General features: G+C 41.2%; 1 long non-coding RNA gene across 1 annotated transcript; it reads left to right on the top strand.

Annotated features, from left to right (window-relative positions):
• Positions 1–13558: 13558 nt before the first annotated feature.
• LOC143981765 (uncharacterized) lies at positions 13559–20765 on the top strand. The gene is made up of 4 exons (XR_013274357.1): positions 13559–13931; positions 14753–14902; positions 18031–18114; positions 19988–20765. It is a non-coding gene; the product is annotated as an uncharacterized LOC143981765 (long non-coding RNA).
• Positions 20766–21075: the final 310 nt, after the last annotated feature.

Genomic DNA, 21075 nt, shown 5'->3' with positions numbered 1-21075 from the left:
CCGTGCCACATATCCGTGCCCATCAGTGTCATCTACCAGTGCCCAGCAGTGCCGCCCATCAGTGCCCAGCAGTGCCATCTATCAAAGCCACCTATCAGTGCCACCTATCAGTGCCCATCAGTCCCATCTATCAGTGGTACCTATCAGTGCCTATCCGTGCCACCCATCCGTGCCACCCATCCGTGCCATCTTATGTGCCCATCTTTGCCCATCAGTGCCGCCTTATCTGTGCCCATCGGTGCTGCCTTATCTGTGCCTATTTGTGCCACCTTAACTATGCCTATCAGTGCCCACCAGTGCAGTCTATCAGTGCCCACCAATGCAGCCCATCAGTGCCCACCAATGCAGCCCATCAGTGCCCACCAGTGCAGCCTATCAGTGCCGCCTCATCAGCGCACTTCAATGAAGGAGAAAAATGACCCGTTTGCAAAATTTTATAACAAACTTTTAAACATGATTTTTTTTTTTTGCATCTTTTTTTGTTTGTTTAGCAAAAAATAAAACTCCGAGCTGTAATTAAATACCACCAAAAGAAAGCTCTATTTGTGGGAAAAAAATGATAAAAATTTCATTTGGGTACAGTGTTGTATGCCCGCGCAATTGTCATTCAAAGTGCATCAGCGCTGAAAGCTGAAAATTGCTCTGGGACTAAGGGGGGTTTAAGTGCCCAGTAAGCAAGTGGTTAATAGTTTGTTATAAAATTTTGCAAACAGGTCATTTTTCTTCTTCATTGAAATGCGCTGATGCACTGGTGGGCACTGATAGGTTGCACTGGTGGGCACTGATAGGCTGCACTGGTAGGCACTGATAGGCACAGTTAAGGCGGCACTAATAGGCACAGATAAGGTGGCACCGATAGGCACAGATAAGGCAGTACTAATGGGCACAGATAAGGCGGCACTGATGGGCAAAGATGGACACAGATAAGATGGCACTGATGGGTGGCACAGATGGGTGGCACGGATGGGTGGCACTAAGGGGCACTGATAAGTACCACTGATAGATGGGACTGATGGGCACTGATAGGTGGCACTGATAGGTGGCTCTGATAGGTGGCACTGCTGGGCACTGATGGGCGGCACTGATGGGCACTGGTAGATGACACCGATGGGCATGGATATGTGGCACTGGGGTGCAGCACTGTTGTTGAGGCAGATTGTGGGCACTGATAGGTGACACTGTGGGCACTGATAGGTGGCACTGTGGGTACCGATGGGTGGCACTGTGGGCACTGATGGGTGGCATTGTGGGCACTGATGGGTGGCACTATGGGCACTGATGGGGGGCACTTTTTTATTATTTGGGTGGCACTGGCAGGGGGCAGGTGGGCACTGATAAGCTGGCCGTGATCGGCTTTTTTTTTTCTCCTCGCGCTGACAGCGCGAGGAGGAAGAATAGATTGCGGCTCTGTTGTGTCACATGATCAGCTGTCATTGGCTGACAGCTGATCACGTGGTAAGGGGTCGGGATTGACCCCTTGCTCCGATCCGTGATCAGGCGAGTCTCATAGACTCGCTGATCACAGAGTGTGCCGCGCGCTCCCCTCAGAGGGAGCGCAGGCCGCTCGTGCACGGGACGACGTCAATAGACGTCGTCCCGGCAAAGCAGGTCCGTGATGTAGCCGTCATAAGGCTATAGTGCGGATCTCAAGCGCTTAAAGTGGCGTATGCATACAAATGTAAAGCCTCTTTTAATGCACACAAGCGGACTTTTCTACAGACTAGGTACGTTGGAACGAATCTGCCGGACAATTCGATCGTGTGGGGGCTTCATCGGACCTTTGCTGCCTAAAAATCTGATGGATATTAGATTTAAAAAATGTTTCAAATCTTTCCGACGGACTCGAGTCCAGTCGAAAAATCCATTCGTCTTTATGCTAGTCCAACGGATGAAAACCGACGCTAGGGAAGCTATTGGCTTCTGGCTATGAACTTCCTAATTCTAGTCCAGTCGTACATCATCATGTTCAAATCTGTCGGACTTTGGTGTGCTTGTGTGTGGCCAAGCCAGTTCGTTCGGAAAGTCAGTCGGAACTCCGCCGAAAGTCCGTCGGACCTAGTCCGTTGAAAAGTCCGGTCGTGTGTACGCGGCATTACACACGATCGTATTGTTGGCCAACAGAGCGTCAGACTTTTGACCGTAGGCCATGTGCCTGGATTTTGTCTTGCGTACTAACGCCACACAATTGTCGGCCAACAAACACGAACGTAGTGACGTACTACATGGAATTTCAGCTCTTGCGTTCCACCCTTTGGGCACCTTCTGCTAATGTCGTGTTTGGTGAACATTAATTCCGAGCATGTGTGTTTGTATTTTGGACTTTTGTGTGATGGACTTCATCACACAATTCCCTGCCAAAAATCCGATTGGTGCGTATGAGGCTTAAGTCTCCAAATGCATACTGTCTGAATTCAGAAACTGTACAGCTGCCTACAACCATTCATTTCTATGGCCGCTGAGCACAGCGCCAGGAGCTTCCAAACATCAAAATACACCAATGTGTTTATTATATAAGGTGAAATGATCCCTTATACATAGATCTGAGATTGATACTTCTTTTGTTACACAGCTGACTGATAATTATGAAACTACTCCCATTAGACCCACTGAGCCCAGAGGCACAAACAAACACACAGGGATTTCTTCAGAATAACAAAAGGTAGGAATGTGCAACAAAGGTTTTTATAATCTTTGCAATGTACATAGATCAGCCGGGGGGATGGTTTTTTTTTTTGCCTACAATTTGAAGTGACCTGTATATTAATTTTCCAGCCTAAGACTCAGTGTGACAAAACTATTCAAAATAAATCAAACAGTATAAACCCAGCAAATCAAAGCTGCGAATTTTACAAATTTCAGGCATTTCACAATTTATCAACATCCTAAAATTGACTTTATCTAAAGTTTTTTTTTTTTCTAAATGTAGAATTCTTCAGGGTAAAGCTATGTGAATGTAATATCACAGTTCTACGACGGGCAGCTTGCTCTGATATACCGTCACACTCCGGCAGTCAGAAAGAGTCAGATACAGAAATGTTCTCACCGAGTGGAAGGAAACAGAAGTCAGTGCTGAGACCTCAGAGGCAGAGAAGGTTTCTATCACACCAACACGTATGGGAAACTGAATACAGTTCTGTAGAAGTCTTATCTGGGCATGCTCCAACTTCTGGCACAATACCAATTGGCCACGTTGCGTCACTCTACCTCTGGCTTATGAGATATCAATCAGATTGCTTAAGCAGTTTATTACAGACGTAGCCCTACAAAGAGTGTAGAAAATGCGTCTGCTCACATGCCTGTACAGTAGTAAAATGAACTGGGCATGCTCCTGACCCACCCCCTAATAACCATTGGCTGCTTTCCATCACGCTATATATGACTTATGAGCTGTCATTTGTCAGTTGTTCTGGGTGGAGATTTTCCCATCCCTATATAATGGACTGGAGGCAGTAGACTGAAGCTTCACATTTGTGGAGCTGTGAAGACTGTGAACACGGAAATACTGAACAAAACTCTATGGAAGTATTTACTGATGATTATTAAGAACGAGAAAACATTTCCTGATTAGGACTGAAGTGACTCATTACTGCAGAAAAGAATGCTGTGCTTGAAGAATGCTACGCCGAGTGCTGAAATGAGAATGCATAAAACAACTTACCGTATTTATCAGCGTATAACACGCACTTTTTCCCCCTTAAAATTGGGGGAAAGTCGTGGGTGCGTGTTATACGCCGATCCCCACTGTCTGCGAGTCCAAAATACCGAGCGCGGCCGAAAAATACAGAGCACGGCCGAAAAATACAGAGCGCCGCCGAAAAATACCGAGCCGATTGCTCGGCTCCGCTCGTAGTCCCGCCTCCCTGCTGTTTCTCTAGCGAGCGCTGTCGAAAAAGACCGACTGTACTGTGGGACTACGAGCGGAGCCGAGCAAGTCGGCTTGGTATTTTTCGGTGGGGCTCGCTCGGTCTGTCTCGGCGGCGGGAAATTTAAACATGAACAAGGCTGTAAACGGCGCTGGCCAAGCTGCAAATGACACTGCAAAGCTGCAAACAGCGTGGGGCAAGCTGCAAATGACACTGATCATTCTGCAATGATGGACAAGGCTGCAGATGCACACTGATAAGGCTGCATTGACTGGCATTTAAATGTAAGTTTTTTTTTTCTTAAACTTCCCTCCTAAAACTTTTTTTCCTTAACCACTTTCAGACCGGACCATTTTGCTGGTAAATGACCAGAGGTCTTTTTACACTTTGGCACTGCGCTGCTTTAACTGGTAATTGCGCGGTCATGCAATGTTGTACCCAAACAAAATTTGCGTCCTTTTCTTCCCACAAATAGAGCTTTCTTTTGATGGTATTTGATTGCCTCTGCGATTTTTATTTTTTGCGATATAAACGTAAAAAGACCGCAAATTTTGAAAAAAAATGATATTTTCTACTTTTTGTTGTTAGAAAAATCCAATAAACTCAATTTTAGTCATACATTTAGGCCAAAATGTATTCAGCCACATGTCTTTGGTAAAAAAAAAGTCAATAATTGTATATTTATTGGTTTGCGCAAAAGTTGTCACATCTACAAACTAAGGTACGTTTTCTGGAATTTACGCAGCTTTTAGTTTACGACTGCCTATCTCATTTCTTGAGGTGCTAAAATGGCAGGGCAGTACAAAACCCCCCCAAATGACCCCATTTTGGAAAGTAGACCCCCTAAGGAAATTGATAAGAGGCATGTTGAGCCCATTGAATATTTTATTTTTTTGCCTCAAGCGATTGAATAATGACAAAAAAAAAATTTTTTTTTTTTTTTACACAAAGTTGTCACTAAATGATATATTGCTCACACATGCTATGGGCGTATGTGAAATGACACCCCAAAATAAATTCTGCTGCTTCTCCTGAGTATGGGGATACCACATATGTGGGACTTTTTGGGAGCCTAGCCGCGTACGGGGCCCCGAAAACCAAGCACCGCCTTCAGGCTTTCTAAGGGCGTAAATTTTTGAGTTCACTTCTCACTACCTATTACAGTTTTGAAGGCCATAAAATGCCAAGATGGCACAAAACCCCCACAAATGACCCCATTTTAGAAAGTAGACACCCCAAGCTATTTGCTGAGAGGCATGTTGAGTTCATGGAATATTTTATATTTTGCCACAAGTTGCGGGAAAATTACAAACTTTTTTTTTTTTTTTTTTTTTTTAACAAAGTTGTCACTAAATGATATATTGCTCATGCATGCCATGGGCATATGTGAAATGACACCCCAAAATAAATTCTGCTGCTTCTCCTGAGTACGGGGATACCACATATGTGGGACTTTTTGGGAGCCTAGCCGCGTACGGGGCCCCGAAAACCAAGCACCGCCTTCAGGCTTTCTAAGGGCGTAATTTTTTGATTTCACTCCTCACTACCTATTACAGTTTTGAAGGCCATAAAATGCCAAGATGGCACAAAACCCCCACAAATGACCCCATTTTAGAAAGTAGACACCCCAAGCTATTTGCTGAGAGGCATGTTGAGTCCATGGAATATTTTATATTTTGCCACAAGTTGCGGGAAAATTACAAACTTTTTTTTTTTTTTTTTTTTTTTCACAAAGTTGTCACTAAATGATATATTGCTCACGCATGCCATGGGCATATGTGAAATGACACCCCAAAATAAATTCTGCTGCTTCTCCTGAGTATGGGGATACCACATATGTGGGACTTTTTGGGAGCCTAGCCGCGTACGGGGCCCCGAAAACCAAGCACCGCCTTCAGGCTTTCTAAGGGCGTTACAGTTTTGAAGGCCATAAAATGCCAAGATGGCACAAACCCCCCCCAAATGACCCCATTTTGGAAAGTAGACACCCCTAAATTTAGGGGTACACTAGTGAGACTAGGTAATAAATGGCGGGTGCCCTGAAACTATAAAAAAATAACTAACCAACCAGCGTCACCTGTAACAGTTATATGGTGATCACTGGTGAAAGGGTTAACTAGGGGGCAATTAGGGGGCTTTATGCGGTAGTATATGGGGGTCCCTGGCGCTATAAAAAGCTGCAGCGAACCTAAATACCTACCTGCCTAACTAGCGTCACCTGTGACACTAATACGGCGATCAGAAAAACGATCGCTTATTAGGCTGGGTTCACACTGGAGCGATGCGGGAACGCCACGAATGCGCGGCGGGTTCCCGCATCGCATGCCTCCCGGCGGCAGTTCACACTGCCCTATGCAAACTGCTGGGAGTGTCAGTGAAATGTTACTGACACCCCCAGATCAGTTCGCATATCGCAGTGCGATCTGCAAACTCGGATCGCATGGTGTGAACACCCATGCGATCCGATTCTGCTGCGGGCCAAAAAAAGGGTCCCGTGCGAATTTGCGGCGGGTGCGGCGGGTGCGGCGGGTGCGGCGAATGGCTGAACTCGAATCGCACAGAGATCGGATGTGATTTGCACTGCAGTGCGGTGCGAATCACATCCGTTCTCATAAACCGCTGCAATGTGAACCCAGCCTTAGTGACACTGGCGACGGGGGGTGATCACGGGGTTAAACCTTTATTGGGGGGGTTAGGGGGGTACCTTAGAACTAAAGGGGGCTAACCCTAACTGCCCTAACAGTTATTAGTCACAAATGACACCCGCCGGGTGATCAGGGGGTTAAACCTTTATTAGGTAATAAATGGCGGGTGCCCTGAAACTATAAAAAAATAACTAACCAACCAGCGTCACTTGTAACAGTTATATGGTGATCACTGGTGAAAGGGTTAACTAGGGGGCAATCAGGGGGCTTTATGCGGTAGTATATGGGGGTCCCTGGCGCTATAAAAAGCTGCGGCGAACCTAAATACCTACCTGCCTAACTAGCGTCACCTGTGACACTAATACGGCGATCAGAAAAATGATCGCTTATTAGGCTGGGTTCACACTGGAGCGATGCGGAAACGCCGCGAATCCGCGGCGGGTTCCCGCATCGCATGCCTCCCGGCGGCAGTTCACACTGCCCTATGCGAACTGCTGGGAGTGTCAGTGAAATGTTACTGACACCCCCAGATCAGTTCGCATATCGCAGTGCGATCTGCAAACTCGGATCGCATGGTGTGAACACCCATGCGATCCGATTCTGCTGCGGGCAAAAAAAAGGGTCCCGTGCGAATTTGCGGCGGGTGCGGCGGGTGTGGCGGGTGCGGCGGGTGCGGCGAATGGCTGAACTCGAATCGCACAGAGATCGGATGTGATTTGCACTGCAGTGCGGTGCGAATCACATTCGTTCTCATAAACCGCTGCAATGTGAACCCAGCCTTAGTGACACTGGCGACGGGGGGTGATCACGGGGTTAAACCTTTATTGGGGGGGTTAGGGGGGTACATTAGAACTAAAGGGGGCTAACTCTAACTGCCCTAACAGTTATTACAGTCACAAATGACACCAATGCAAAAAAAAAAAAAAAAAAAAAAAAAATGACATTGGTGTCACTGTGACTGGGGGGCAGGGGTAATTGGGGGGGTGATCGGGGGGTAAAGGGGGGGTGTGAGTGTGCCTGGCATGTTCTACTGTGTGTGTGAGTGTTGGTGCAACTTACTGATCCGCTCTCCTCCGTGTCGGAACGAAAAATACCGACACGGAGGAGAGAATACATCACTTCCTCTCCTGTGTTTACATTACAGGAGAGGAAGTGATGTCACCGGGGATTTCTATTCGTCGGGAGCGATCGCGAGGGGGTGGCCATGAATGAATGGCCGTCCCCTCGTCCGGGATCGCTCCCGTACGAATACCGACCGCCGCAGGCACCGGGCGGGGGCCCGATCGGGCCCCCGACCCGCGGGAGGCAAGGGACGTACATGTATGTCCTTATGCCTGCCCGTGCCATTGTACCGACGTACATCGGCGTGCGGCGGTCGGCAACTGGTTAAAATGCCCTCCTAAACTTGGGGTGCGTGTTATACGCCGGTGCGTGTTATACCCCGATAAATACGGTAATACTTATACTTGGAACCTCAGAGATCTCAGATTTTCCTCACTGGAAGATTCATGTGTTTAAAATTTGTTTGATGTAAATTATTCTCAAATATGGTATACAACGTTTAAAAATCTGCACTTATCAGCATTGTAAAAATAAAATCAGCAGCACTGGGATGCTTTTTTAATCAATTTGATTAAACAGAAATACATTTCAAGGCGTTTCACAATTTATCAACATGCTACAGTTGACTTTACTTAAAGTTCTGGAATTCTTCAGGATAAAGCTATGTGAATGTAATGTAATGTAACAGCCCTACCTTTTTGCAGCACACACTGTTATACCGTCACACTGTTATACCGTCAGAGAGACTACAAATACAAATTCATTACATGGTTACACAGAGTAATCAAATAGTCCATGGTAAATGTGTCATAGCATCTATGGTGACCCAACGTGTTTCGTGAGTTCAGTCTCACTCTTCAGGGGATGATGCATAGACATAATCTATAAAGTAAAATTGTTAAAAAAAATAATATAGTAATGAACATAAAATTTATCAGGTATATTGAAATGTGGGAAAACTAAGGGATCCATACTCACACAGATGCAGGATGCTGCAAGCCAAAGTCCCACCGGTAGCCACCAGAGTTGTGGGTAATGCCGGCCATACACGGTTCGAATTTCGAAAGAATTTTCTTTCGAAAATCGTATCTAAGAATTTTCGCATTAATTTCGCACCATTAGTGGGCTGCAGCAACAGCCGATTTTCGTGCGGAAATAAAATTTGAGGAATCGGACATGTTGGAAATTTTTTGAAAAACTAACGATTTTCTAATCAATGATGGGAAAATCGTGCGAGAAATGTAATAAGAAAAGAAAATGCACGGAGATAAAAGAAAATTTACGGAGAGAAAAGAAGATTCCCGGCCAAGAAAATTCTTTTCTGTAGCAACATGAGGTGAAATTGAAGGCTTGGTCGGCCGAAATTCGAAAATCACTGGTGACATCATCGGATCATGTACGATCACGATTATGTGAACGTAAAGCGTTCTGTATTTTTACTTGGGACACCCTTGCACCCAATGGGCTTAACGAGGAACTTGAGGTCAATACTATTCTATAAACCTCATGCTGCTCGTCTCCTCAGTTGTGTACATTGGTCACTTTCATTGGTCCTGTACATTGATCTTATATGTCAGCCGTGTACACCGGGCGAGTTTGTAGGTTGCATATGTTGGTCGGGGCCACGGTCATGTTCATTGGTTTCTTCAGGCTTCTTTCTTTGTGCAAGTAATCATCGCTCCACACATGGCTGTTATGCCACTTCTATCTCTTTTTCTTAAACAAGGGGATATCACGCTGGTGTCCCGCGATCGGGTCACAGAGCCGAAGAACGAGGAAAGGTCTGTGTAAACAAACCTCTCCCCGTGCTTCCCTGTGTGGCTGTCACGATCGTCTCTTCCCTTTTATAGGGAAGGACGATCAGTGATGTCACATGCCAGGCCACGCCCTCCTACGATAAAAAAAAAACACATAACGTCATAAATAACACTACAGTGTCATTTACACAGGAATCAATGCATAAATAGCATTGATTTCTGTACATCTGATAATGGTCCAAAAAATGTGTCAAAAATGTCCGATGTGTCCGCCATAATGTCCCAGTCACAATAAAAATCGCTGATCGCCGCCATTACTAGTAAAAAAAAAAAAATATTAACAAAAATGCTATAAAATTATCCCCTATTTTGTAAACGCTATAACTTTTGCGCAAACCAATCAATAATTGCTAATTGCGATTTTCTTTACCAAAAATATGTAGAAGAATATGTATCGGCCTAAATTGAGGAAAAAAAATGTTTTTTTATATATTTTTTGGGGATATTTATTATAGCAAAAAGTAAAAAATATTGCATTTTTTTTCAAAATTGCCGCTCTATTTTTGTTTATAGCACAAAAAATAAAAACCGCAGAGGTGATCAAATACCACCAAAAGAAAGCTCTATTTGTGGGAAAAAAAGGACGCCAATTTTGTTTGGGAGCCACGTCGCACGACCGCGCAATTGTCAGTTAAATCGACTCAGTGCCGAATCGCAAAAAGGGGCCTGGTCCTTTGGCTGCAAATTGGTCCGGGGCTTAAGTGGTTTAATTGGGCATTTATGGGTGGAGCTTAGGAAACATATATATAGATGTGAATATTTGGTGAAGATCTATAGAACTCAAGAGAAGGTTGACCAGAGAATATACTTTATGCAAGCAAACATGGCCCGATTCGTGATGCTTACACTCTTGATGAGCCTACCAAGCTGCTTAGAAACCAAAAAATGTGAATTGCCATTGCCTGTCTTCAAGGAGCTCCGCAACACTTTTCAAAATATCGTAAGGTCCCTTCCAGTTTTGTGCAGCTTCTTATACCACTTCAGGCTTCTTTTTATGTGCAAGTGATCGTCGCACCACTTCAGACTCTTTTCTTCGAGGGTATGGCCCTTATGTCATTGTCTCCTTTTGTCAAGAGAACGGTAGACATGTGCAAAAGGAAAAAATTTGTTTAGTTTAGTTTCGTTTTAATTCGGTAATTCATTAATTTCATTTAGTTATATTCGTTAACTTCCTTAAATTCGTTTTTGGATTTCGTTTAGTTTTCTACCGAATTTCGAAAAATCAGCCACATTTGAAAATATTTCAACCAAATTCGAAAATATTTCTACTGGATTCAAAATGATTTCAACATGATTCGAAATTATTTCAACAGCATTCGAAATGAATCTTTCCATTGGTCATAGAGGGGGTGGCTGGAGAGAAGGGGCGGCGCACAGGCGCCCTTATGGACGCACCGCCATTGGTGGGTCCTGTACATTGGTCTTCTACATCGGTTGCGCATTTCTACCTTGGTCGCATTTGTTAGTTTTTTTTTAAGCTTTTTACACCACTGCAGGCTTCTTTCTTTGGGGAAGTGATCGTTATACCACTTCAGGCACTCCTGTCTCCTTTTGTTTAGTGAGTGGGCGTCATGCTGCTTCCTTCTTCTTATTCCCTTGAGCAGATGGCTATCATTCATCCCAAGTTTTTCACCAAACAAGTGGTCATTACTCTTCTTCGTTTGTGTATGTTGGCCTAGTACATTGGTCATGTACATCCATATTGTACAATAGCCATGTATAGCCATGTATAATAGCCATGTATATTGGGTGAGTTTGTGTGTTGCGCTTGTCAGTTTCTTCCAGCTTACACCACTTCAGGATTCTTTCTTCATACTGGACTGTGTGAAGCTGGCCTATTATGGGTGGAGCTTAAGACACACATATAGAAATGTGAACATTTGATGAAGATCTGTAGAACTCCACAGAAGTTTCGCCAAAGAATATACTTTATGCATGTAAACATGACCTGAATTGTGATGCTTATGTTCTTGATGAGCCCATCAAGCTGCTCGAAACCCACAAAATACAAATTAGGGGACCACGTGGTCATTATTCCTCTTTGATTGTGTACGTCGGCCGTGTCTTTGCCTTTCTTTAAGGAGTTCTTCAACACATTTGTAAATATACTTGAAAATACTGTCTCCTTTTGTCAAGCAAATAGCCACCATGCTGCTTTGTCTCACTTCATTGAGCAGCTGACCATCCTGCTTTCCCATCATTGAGCAAGTGGTCCTTATTCCTCTTTGATTGTGTATGTCGGCCGTGTACATCAGTCCTGTACATTTGTCTTGTACGTCAGTTGTGACTGTGGTCAGGTTTGCCGGTTTCTTGCAGATTTATACACAACTTCAGGCTTCTTTCTTTGTGCAAGTGATCATCACACCGCTTCGGACTCCTTTCTTTGAGCACATGGCTATTATGCCATTTCTGTCTTCCTTTGTCAAGCGAGCAGCCATCGCGCTTCTTTGTGTCATTTCATTGAGCAGATGGCCATCATGCTTTTTCGGTTGTGCATGTCGGGGCTTGTACATCGGTCGTGTATGTCGAGTGGGTACGTTAGTCGTGTACTTCGATCATGTATCTTTGAACACCACTATAGGGTTCGTTCTTTGCGCAAATATTGTCCCATCACTTCAGACTCCTTTCTTTGAGTACACAGCCATTGTGCCACTTCAGTCTTCATTGAGTTGATGGTTGTTTTACTTCCCCATTTTTTCATTATGCTTCTTTGGTTTTGTATATTGGCCTTGTACGTCGGCCATATATGACAGTTGTGTTTATCGGTCCCCTACATCGCTCTTGTATGTTAGAACTTGCTACTTGTACTGGGAGAGTTATGGGCCTCTGATGACACAATCCTGTATAATTACACATCTCTGGTTATTATTGTTCTTTGCAGGTTTTGAACAGGAAGACTTATTTCATTTGCAGTTGTTGTAGAAATAATTTGTCTATTTTCAAATCAGTTTGTTTCCTATGTAGTTACAAGTTTTATTTTTATATCAAATACTGAACACTGACTCATCAAATGAGGAGACATCAGAGATCGCCAAGGCTCTCAGTACAGGTAGTATGTTGTGTTCTGTAATCTTCTTCCAGCACTCGGTGTGTCTTCTTCAAGCACAGCGTTATTTGCTGCAGTAACGAGTCGCTTCATCCGCAGCTAAAATATGTTCTTTCGTTCCAGTAGAGTTCTCTCTTCCATAGAGTTTAGTTCAGCTGCCCCGTGTTCACAGCCTTCAGAGCTCCACAAGTGTGAACCTTCAGTTTGCGGGCTGTGTCTATTATGTAGGGGGCGGGTAAACCTTTACATTGGAGAGTTCTAGTGTGAAGCAAACCACACAGTTGTTATTTGTGGAGCATGCTCAGTTCATTTCACATTTGTACAGGCATGAGAGCAGACAGGTACACAAAGCTCTGTATGTCTGAGTGTAAGAAATCACGCTTATTATGATGCACTGACACCAATTTAAAATGATTTGTGCTTAGTAACAATTGCTTGTTGGTAGTGTCACACTAAACTCTAATGGTGGTCAACCTGTCTCTCCATCCAGGATTGGAGGAAAATGTAATGATGGACAAACAGACTTAACAAAACAAAAAAAAAAAGAAATGAAAAAAATGAATGACATCAAGCTTAGTTTATTCAAGGCTGTGGATTATATTCTTACACAAATGTATTTGCTGAAAGGTGTGAAAATGAGTAACATTTTAATGTTTAAAATGGCATAGGTAATTAGGATAATCTGATATCATCAATCACAGATTAACACTTTGTTTCGAAAAATTTTCTAATTTGTTTATTATTCACAAGTTTCAGAATGTATTTACATTTATAAGAATTTGTTGCTTTTTTGGTCTAAATTACATTTTTACTGAATGTGTGACACTTTAACCTTAAACACTTTAAATGTCAAGCCATTTGTTTTTAATTATGGATGAGTGAGGAAGACTGTTGAGCTTTTCATTGCTTTTCGCTACTTCATTACAGAGATTTCCCCTCACTTACTATGTCAGTGACAATCATTTCACCAAATAGAAAGTGAAGGAACATCTTCAACAGAGACAAAGACAGCAATTATAAGTTGACAAGGATTCTAAATTCCTCATACAGTGTATATATATATATATATATATATATATATATATATTTATATATTGTTTTTGTACCTTTTTTCATTATAAAATTGAATTCTTTTGAGTCATACAACATAATAGACAAAGTTAGAAACATCATACATGTACTGTAGCTTGTATATTTTCATGAGTTTGGTTATTCTCAGTTCTGCAGGCAGCTTAGTCATTCTACCTTCTGCATATATTATAGGTTTATCTTTCTTCTAAAAAAAAAGTTTTTATTGATCTCTGAAGTTTTCACAAGAGTGTTCTTTCCCAGGAATTGGGCTTTTATGTAATTTGCTCTCCTGCAATTGACTATCATTGAGTGAATGTTTAGCATTGATCACTAATTTTGTTTTTTTTAGAGTCCTTATGGCAGAAATTCACCAAATAACAGCTGTGGCATACCAGAAATCCTAGATGATGGAATCTACTATATTCCAGTGAGTTCTTTTTCATTAAGATTTATAGGCATAAACTACAATATAAAGAGCCTTATAGTCTGCTCTGGGCTTAGTTCACTAAATTATATATATATATATATATATATATATATATATATATATATATATATATATATATATATTAGCTAGGACTTGGTGGAGCTCAGTTCCACCACCTCTGGCTCAGGCTCTCTGCCTACCACTATCACCTGTAAATACAGATGTTACCTACAGTGGAGGTACTAGAGCTGGCTGGGTGCTTCAACTTATAGCAGCAACAAAAGTAAGATATGTGAACGATGGTAGAGCTTTTAAGGAAGGGGTGGTTGCATGGAGAGGTCAGAGCTGAAGATGGGTGAAAGCGAGATGTGGATGGGGGATGCAGACGTAAGTGGCTGTGAAAGTAGGCTGAACTCTGCCCTCTTTTTTGTAGTACACCCCTGAACTCTGCACTCTGTATGTAATGCATTCCTGCCGTTTAATGCCCCTTATGACCCTTCCACTGTTAGTGAAATTTAACCACACTATTAACCCAACATGTGATGAGGTTTGGAGGGTGCGTGTGTGTGAGGGGGGTTCGGGGGGGAGTGTAATTGAGTTCCTGCACCTATTTTCTGAGAAAAAAAGCCATGTATATATATATATATATATATATATATATATATATATATATATATATATATATAATTTTTTTTTTTTTTTACATTATTCTCAAAAGATATAGTACATGTGGTCCTAGGTATGTTGTAGCACTAGCTGCAATAACAAAATGTTCTTCTTAGGTTTTAATCCATTCCAATTGTTGTTTACATTGTATTCAGGTGGAGGATGCAGCTATAGTTATTGAAGAAGCTGGGTATGAAATTACTAAGTTTCTTCTTTTACACCACCGAGGACTCGGCTATAGAGAGGAGGAATACAATAGAATGATGGGAATTTTAGATGACTACACCAACATAATGGCTGGATGTGTAAGTCTACCAACAAATCACTTCTTAACTGAATTTAAACTGCAGTCCTTCCTTCTCTTGGGAAATGGTGAATGTCTCATCTGGAGAATTTGATTTACTTAGTTATTAGGTCCAAAGGATTGCTTACTGGTTCTTTGCTAGTACCAACAGAATGCTTGGTATGCCCCCCCCCCCCCCCCAACAGAAAATGCCCTTTGTGCTATTGCTGTCCACTGGTATTAGGATAATACATAATAAATAGATGTAGTACTTTCCTATTAGACTATTCACATCACAAGTAGTGGAAATTCTCCTCCCATAACCCCTTCAGCATTAGATCCCTCTAAATGAGCGGAGCTTGCTTTTTGGGAGGATGGAGCACTAAACAGCCATCAGAGGAAAATATGGAAGTGCTAAGTGAGTTGAATTTTGCATGGTGGGGTGAATTATGGGGTCCACCTCACTAAATCACCAAGAGGGGATTTTAATTTTCTCCCTCATCTCTATTTAACACAAATTCCAATTCATTTTTTAGTGACCTATTTAGAAAAACAAAGGCACACTAGTCAGGTTGAACCAATGATCAAACGTTTTAAGGAAAAGTGACCAATAAGCAGATGATTTTGATTTTTCACTGTTGATCTAAATTAACAAGCATGGATATGTGTATTAAGAGGTGAATTTGCCTACCCGATTACCTGTCACAGTTCATCTGAGTACCTATCACCTCCCTTCAGAGTACCCAAATACCAGTCACCAAGCCATCAGAGTACCTGTCACCAGGCCATCAGAGTACCCGAGTACCTGTCACCAGGCCATCAGAGTAACCAAGTACCGGTCACCAGGCCATCAGAGTACCAGAGTACCTATCCCCAACCCATCAGAGTACCCGAGTACCTATTTGCAGCCCATGTCTCATAGAATATACGTTGGGGTGTTTGCTTTCCAAAATGGGGTCATTTTGTGGGTAATTTCACTGTCCTGGTGGTCCAGGACCTTCAAAAGTGTGATGGGTAGGAATTAAATGAGATGTGTCATTTATGCTCCTAGAATGTCTGAAGGTACTACTTCAATGTTCGGCCTCTCTATGTAGCCACGCTGTGTAAAAGTCCTACATATGTGGTATCGCCATACTAGGGAAGAGTAGCAGAATGTATTTTGGGGTGTAATTTTTGCTATATACATGCTATGTGTTAGAAATATCTTATAAATTGACAATTTTGTGTAAAAAAAAATGCGTTTAAATTTTTTTTCCACATATTCCAAAAACTTCTGGAAAAAAATTAACCGTTCAAAAGACTCATTATGCCTCACAGATTATACGTTGGGGTGTTTGCTTTCCAAAATGCCATTGCCCTGGTACTCCAGGGCCTTCAAAATTGTAATAGGTGGTTGAGAAATTAGATGCGTCATTTTTGCTCGTAGAACGTCTGAAGGTACTACATCAATGTCGGTGCTCTGTATGTGGCCAGACTGGGTAAAAGTCTTACACATGTGGTATCGTCGTACTCAGGAAGAGTAGCAGAATGTATTTTGGGGTGTAATTTGTTGTATGCATATGCTGTGTGTGAGAAATAACCTGATAATATGACAATTTTGTAAAAAAAAAAAAATAATAATAAAAAAAAGTCTTCATTTTGCAAAGAACTGTGGGAAAAAATGACAACTTAAAAAAACTCACCATGTTACTTACTTAATACCTTAGAATGTCTACTTTGTAAAAAGGGGTCATTTGGGGGGTATTTGTACTTTCCTGACTTGTTAATGTCTCAAGAAATGAGATACACCTGATGTACTGAAGGCCTGATCAGAAGTGATCAATTTTCAGTGATTGGCACCATAGTTTTTAGACTCTATAACTTTCACAAAGACCAAATAATATATAATAATGTGGGTTATTTTTTTTACCAAAGATAGGTAGCAGTATAAATTTTGGCCAAAATTTATGAAGAAAAATTACTAATTAGCAAAAATTTATGACAGAAACAAAGAAAAAGGCATTTTTTTCACAAAATGTATGTATTATTTTATTTATAGCACAAAAAATAAAAAACCCACTAGTGATTAAATACCACTAAAAGAAAGCTCTATTTGTGTGGAAAAAAGGACACAGGTTTCATATGGGCACAGTGTTGGATGACTGAGTAATTGTCATTCAAACTGTGAGAGCGCTGAAAGCTGAAAATTGGTCTGGTCAGGAAGGGGGTGTAAGTGCTCTGTATTGAGGTGGTTAAAGTAGACATCTCAGTATTGTCTGCAATTGTAAATTACTGAGCAGGCCTCCCACTCTAATGCATTTTGCCCATGATATCTCCATTATTAAGCCCTTTCTTAGGAGAAATGTGTTGGAACTGGGGGAGGACAGGGGGAAAGACAGGTTGTGAACCTTCAACAGTGTGCTGCCTTTTTATTTCATTTTGAGAGCCAGTCTGTGGAGTGGGGAAGCACTCTTGGGTGCAAGGAATAGGAAGAGTTTGAAGCATTTTCTCATTCTCCTCTCCCCTAATGATCAGACTACAACACTGTGCCTTTGAAGCTATACATATGGTAGGAGTGTGAAGCAAAGGCTGATCAGTTTCAGGTATTTCTTAGCACAACCAAAAACTATGTACACATCAGGATTTAAATGACTGGGCCATATCTGACCCGGCATCTCAGTCCAGGAAGTTGACGCTGAACAAAGATGGCTCCGACCTTCTGGAGAGAAAAGCAGATTAAGGCATCGTTAGGGAGGGTACTGAGATCTCTATGAGAGAAAATAAATTACTAGAAGTGTTACATTTATTACTTGGTATACATGCGCTTAACATGAAAGAATACATCTAATTCCAGGTTGACTTTAAAAACATTAATTCATCAGTCATTACACAAACCACATTAAACATTGTTGATGAAATAACCTAAAATAATACATATTCTAGGATCCTGTCCTAATTTACTATAGTAGAAAACTGTTAGAGGAAACCTTTCAGCTTTTAATATTTAATAAAACGTAACAACCACAGCAACTAGTAGATCAGCTGTCTGTTAGTACAGGTAATGGGAGGATTTTATAGTTGTGAATTGCTTTAATATTTTCTTTGGGCCTTCTTTGTTATTTTTTACCTGCTGAGCTGTTCATTTATTCTTGTTTAATTATATATTGTTAGGTACCAGCAGAGAGCGACAACCATCCCCTTCGAAAACCCATCAAAGATTACTTCGAAAAGTTGGACACCTTAGTGGGCAAAAAGGTCATTTTTGTTATTTGTAACAGAATGGTTAACAGTGTGCTTGTTTTGAAATGTAATTACCGTAATTGTGAATCGACAATAGCTTGGCCATAGAAAAAACAATTCACATTATTTTCTGAAGCTGGAAATCACATTGATGTCTTCTTTGCCAATGAAAAACTGACTAGTATCTACACAAATGACAAATTTCTTAAAATTTGAGACCTGTGGGTTAAATATCACCATCCAACGCTCTCCACAGAGTGTTTGATGGCTTTCTGAGGAACCCTCCATGGGAACCTGGGAACCCCCTCCATCATTCATCTCCTCACCCATTCCTTTGTTTCCCACCCACCTCCTAATAAATCTTTTCCCTCCAGACTGTTTACTTCCTTTCATTGCCCTCCTATCTTTATATTTTCATATCTAGACCATAGGCCTCCACAAAATCTCCCTTTTCCTACTTTCTTTCCACATGTACCTTAATTTTTTTCCCACCCTGGGATCAGAGAGCTTAAAGTGGATGTAAACCCTCACATATACCCAGTGAAGTGAATAGCTTCAGCTGATACACGGAGATGAAACAAATTCTCCTACATAAGTTTTACTTGTATATCTGCTGTCTTCCCCTTTCTACACCCTTTGAAAAGGGTACATAGTGTTAAAAAATCTTTCTTCATCTTTCAGCAGTACATAGGGGTGGGTGTAGATACTGCACTTACAATGTGTGAGAGCTGATTGGAGGAAAGGGACACACCCCCCACCACATAGGCAGAGGAGCGAAGAAACATCCAAAGTTGTAGTCTGAATAGACAAGCTGTGTGCTTATTTCCCTCTAAGCTCCCTCCCTGACACACATTTTTAGCTCATGTTATCTCATGTGTCGGAGAATTTGTCAGAAGTGACTCATGATGATAACAAAATAGCGAAGCACCAGAGAGAAACGACACTTAGAGCTTTGGAGAGAGACAAGTAAACACTACAGATATATGTGCTTAGATCAAATTTCATGAATGGGGTTTACAACTACTTTAAACTTACAATTTGGGTACTCTTCACATTGTTGCCCTGACTTTTATTGTAATACATTTATTTCTGGATCTTTTAGCAGTGGTGTAGTGCTTTAATTTAATTTGAGTTACATTACACTGCAAGAAGATATAGAGATCCTCTGGGGTGTAGACACCGCTCACCCAGGAACCAGATTATTTATATCAACTTCAATGCTTTAGGAAAAATATGGGTGGCCTCTAGGAGCAGTGTCAATAAGTATGTGTGTTAAAACAAAGGCTGTACCATCATGCAAGAATAGTGAGATAAGGGGTTTGGGAGCCTGGTCCCCAACCAGGGCTCACCAAGCAGAGAGAGGGATGCAAGTGGACTATCTCGGTACAATGCAAAAAGAGATACAATGGAGTATATAAACAATCATATAAAATTTATAAAAGTTTATTGATACATAATACATGACAAAGAGAGTCAGAAGTAAATTAAAAACATAAGTGACTTGGTCACGGACAGTGCTTCAACTAATTTCACGGACTAAGACGCTTCATCAGGAAAAACATCTGCGATTTTAATAGATACAAGATCGATGGCAATATAGTCAATCATATATTAAAAAAATATACATATTATACAATTCAGCAATATATATGTTACAAAGGGAGAAAAAGGGGAAGGGTGTGAGGCTGCTTACCCAAGTCCTGGTGTGCGCAATGTTTTAGGATAGCAATGCTATAGGTTAACCTTATGGGTTCAATGCTATTGTTTCACGTTCTTTGATTACATTGTTACCTGACAACATTTTGATGTGCTCTCCCTGGTGTCAGTTTTATCTTGGGCCGGTAACACATACCTCTGTTAGTAATCCCATTCTCTCCTTCTTTTATAGAATTATACTGAGTGCACCAAATGGAAGAGTACATTTGGGATTCAGGAAACTCTTGAATTGATTTCACACCTCAACTCACATAAAAGGGCAAACAGCAGCACCGTCTGATCGGGAAACAGAAGAATTTTATGTATTTACTATTTGAAATAATGTATTTTCTCCGTTTTTTTTTTTTTTACTTTTTTTTTACTTTTACACTATTTTAAATCTATGAATAAATTGAACTATTTTTCCAGATTTGCAAAAGGTTTTTATCAGTACAGAAGATACAACATTTGTCATTCATGCTACTATCTTCTCAATTTAATGATATTAAATGTTTAGCATGGCATAGTTATGGGTTATGTGGATTTCAACCAATAAATTGCAATAATTGAGTTGTCTGTGGACATTGTGCCAGCTGTAAAATTGGGAAACAGGGTTGATTTGGCAAATATAAGAGAGATATTAAAAAGATATTGTGGGGAAAGGGGAAGTATCCTTGGATATATGACTTTTTTTTCTCAAACTTGTCACTTGTCGACATAGCACTTTATGCTTGATGTCCTTTTTTACATGAATTTTATATATTTTTTTAATTGAATAAATAAGTAAAATGTATTCCTCCACCCTTTTCCTTGCCATTTCCCCCACATAATTATTTTTTTATAACATGTGAAGAAATATACAATATATTAATCTAATGTGGCTACTTAAGCATTTTGAGATGTTTTGCAACATAGCTGTATCTGTGTATTTTTCTGTATCTCCAACAAAAAAAATAAAAATAAACTCATGACTATGGTATTAAATATGCCTTGTTACTACTATATCTTTTCCCTTAATGACCACACTACACCAGGAGTAAAATGGCCATAGCAGCCTTTTTATTAACAAACATAAATAATCAATAATTAACATTAATAACATGACAAACCTGACCAGACTATTTAAAGAGAAAAGGATGCAAGGTCCTAATTGCTATACCAAAAAATCCTTGGTGCAATCCCGGCGACCCAATAACTTAAACAAAAAGGCCAAACTTGCCAACTTGCTATTCAACACAGATGATCATACACCCTTTTCCACATTACGATCTATAAAGTATA

This window comes from Lithobates pipiens, unplaced genomic scaffold (assembly GCF_037356315.1).
Source record: "Lithobates pipiens isolate NorthernLeopardFrog02 unplaced genomic scaffold, aLitPip1_a1.2 Scaffold_16, whole genome shotgun sequence".
Classification (NCBI taxonomy): Eukaryota; Metazoa; Chordata; class Amphibia; order Anura; family Ranidae; genus Lithobates; species Lithobates pipiens.
Note: the sequence above shows the minus strand (reverse complement) of the source record. Positions and strands in the feature narration are given on the sequence as shown.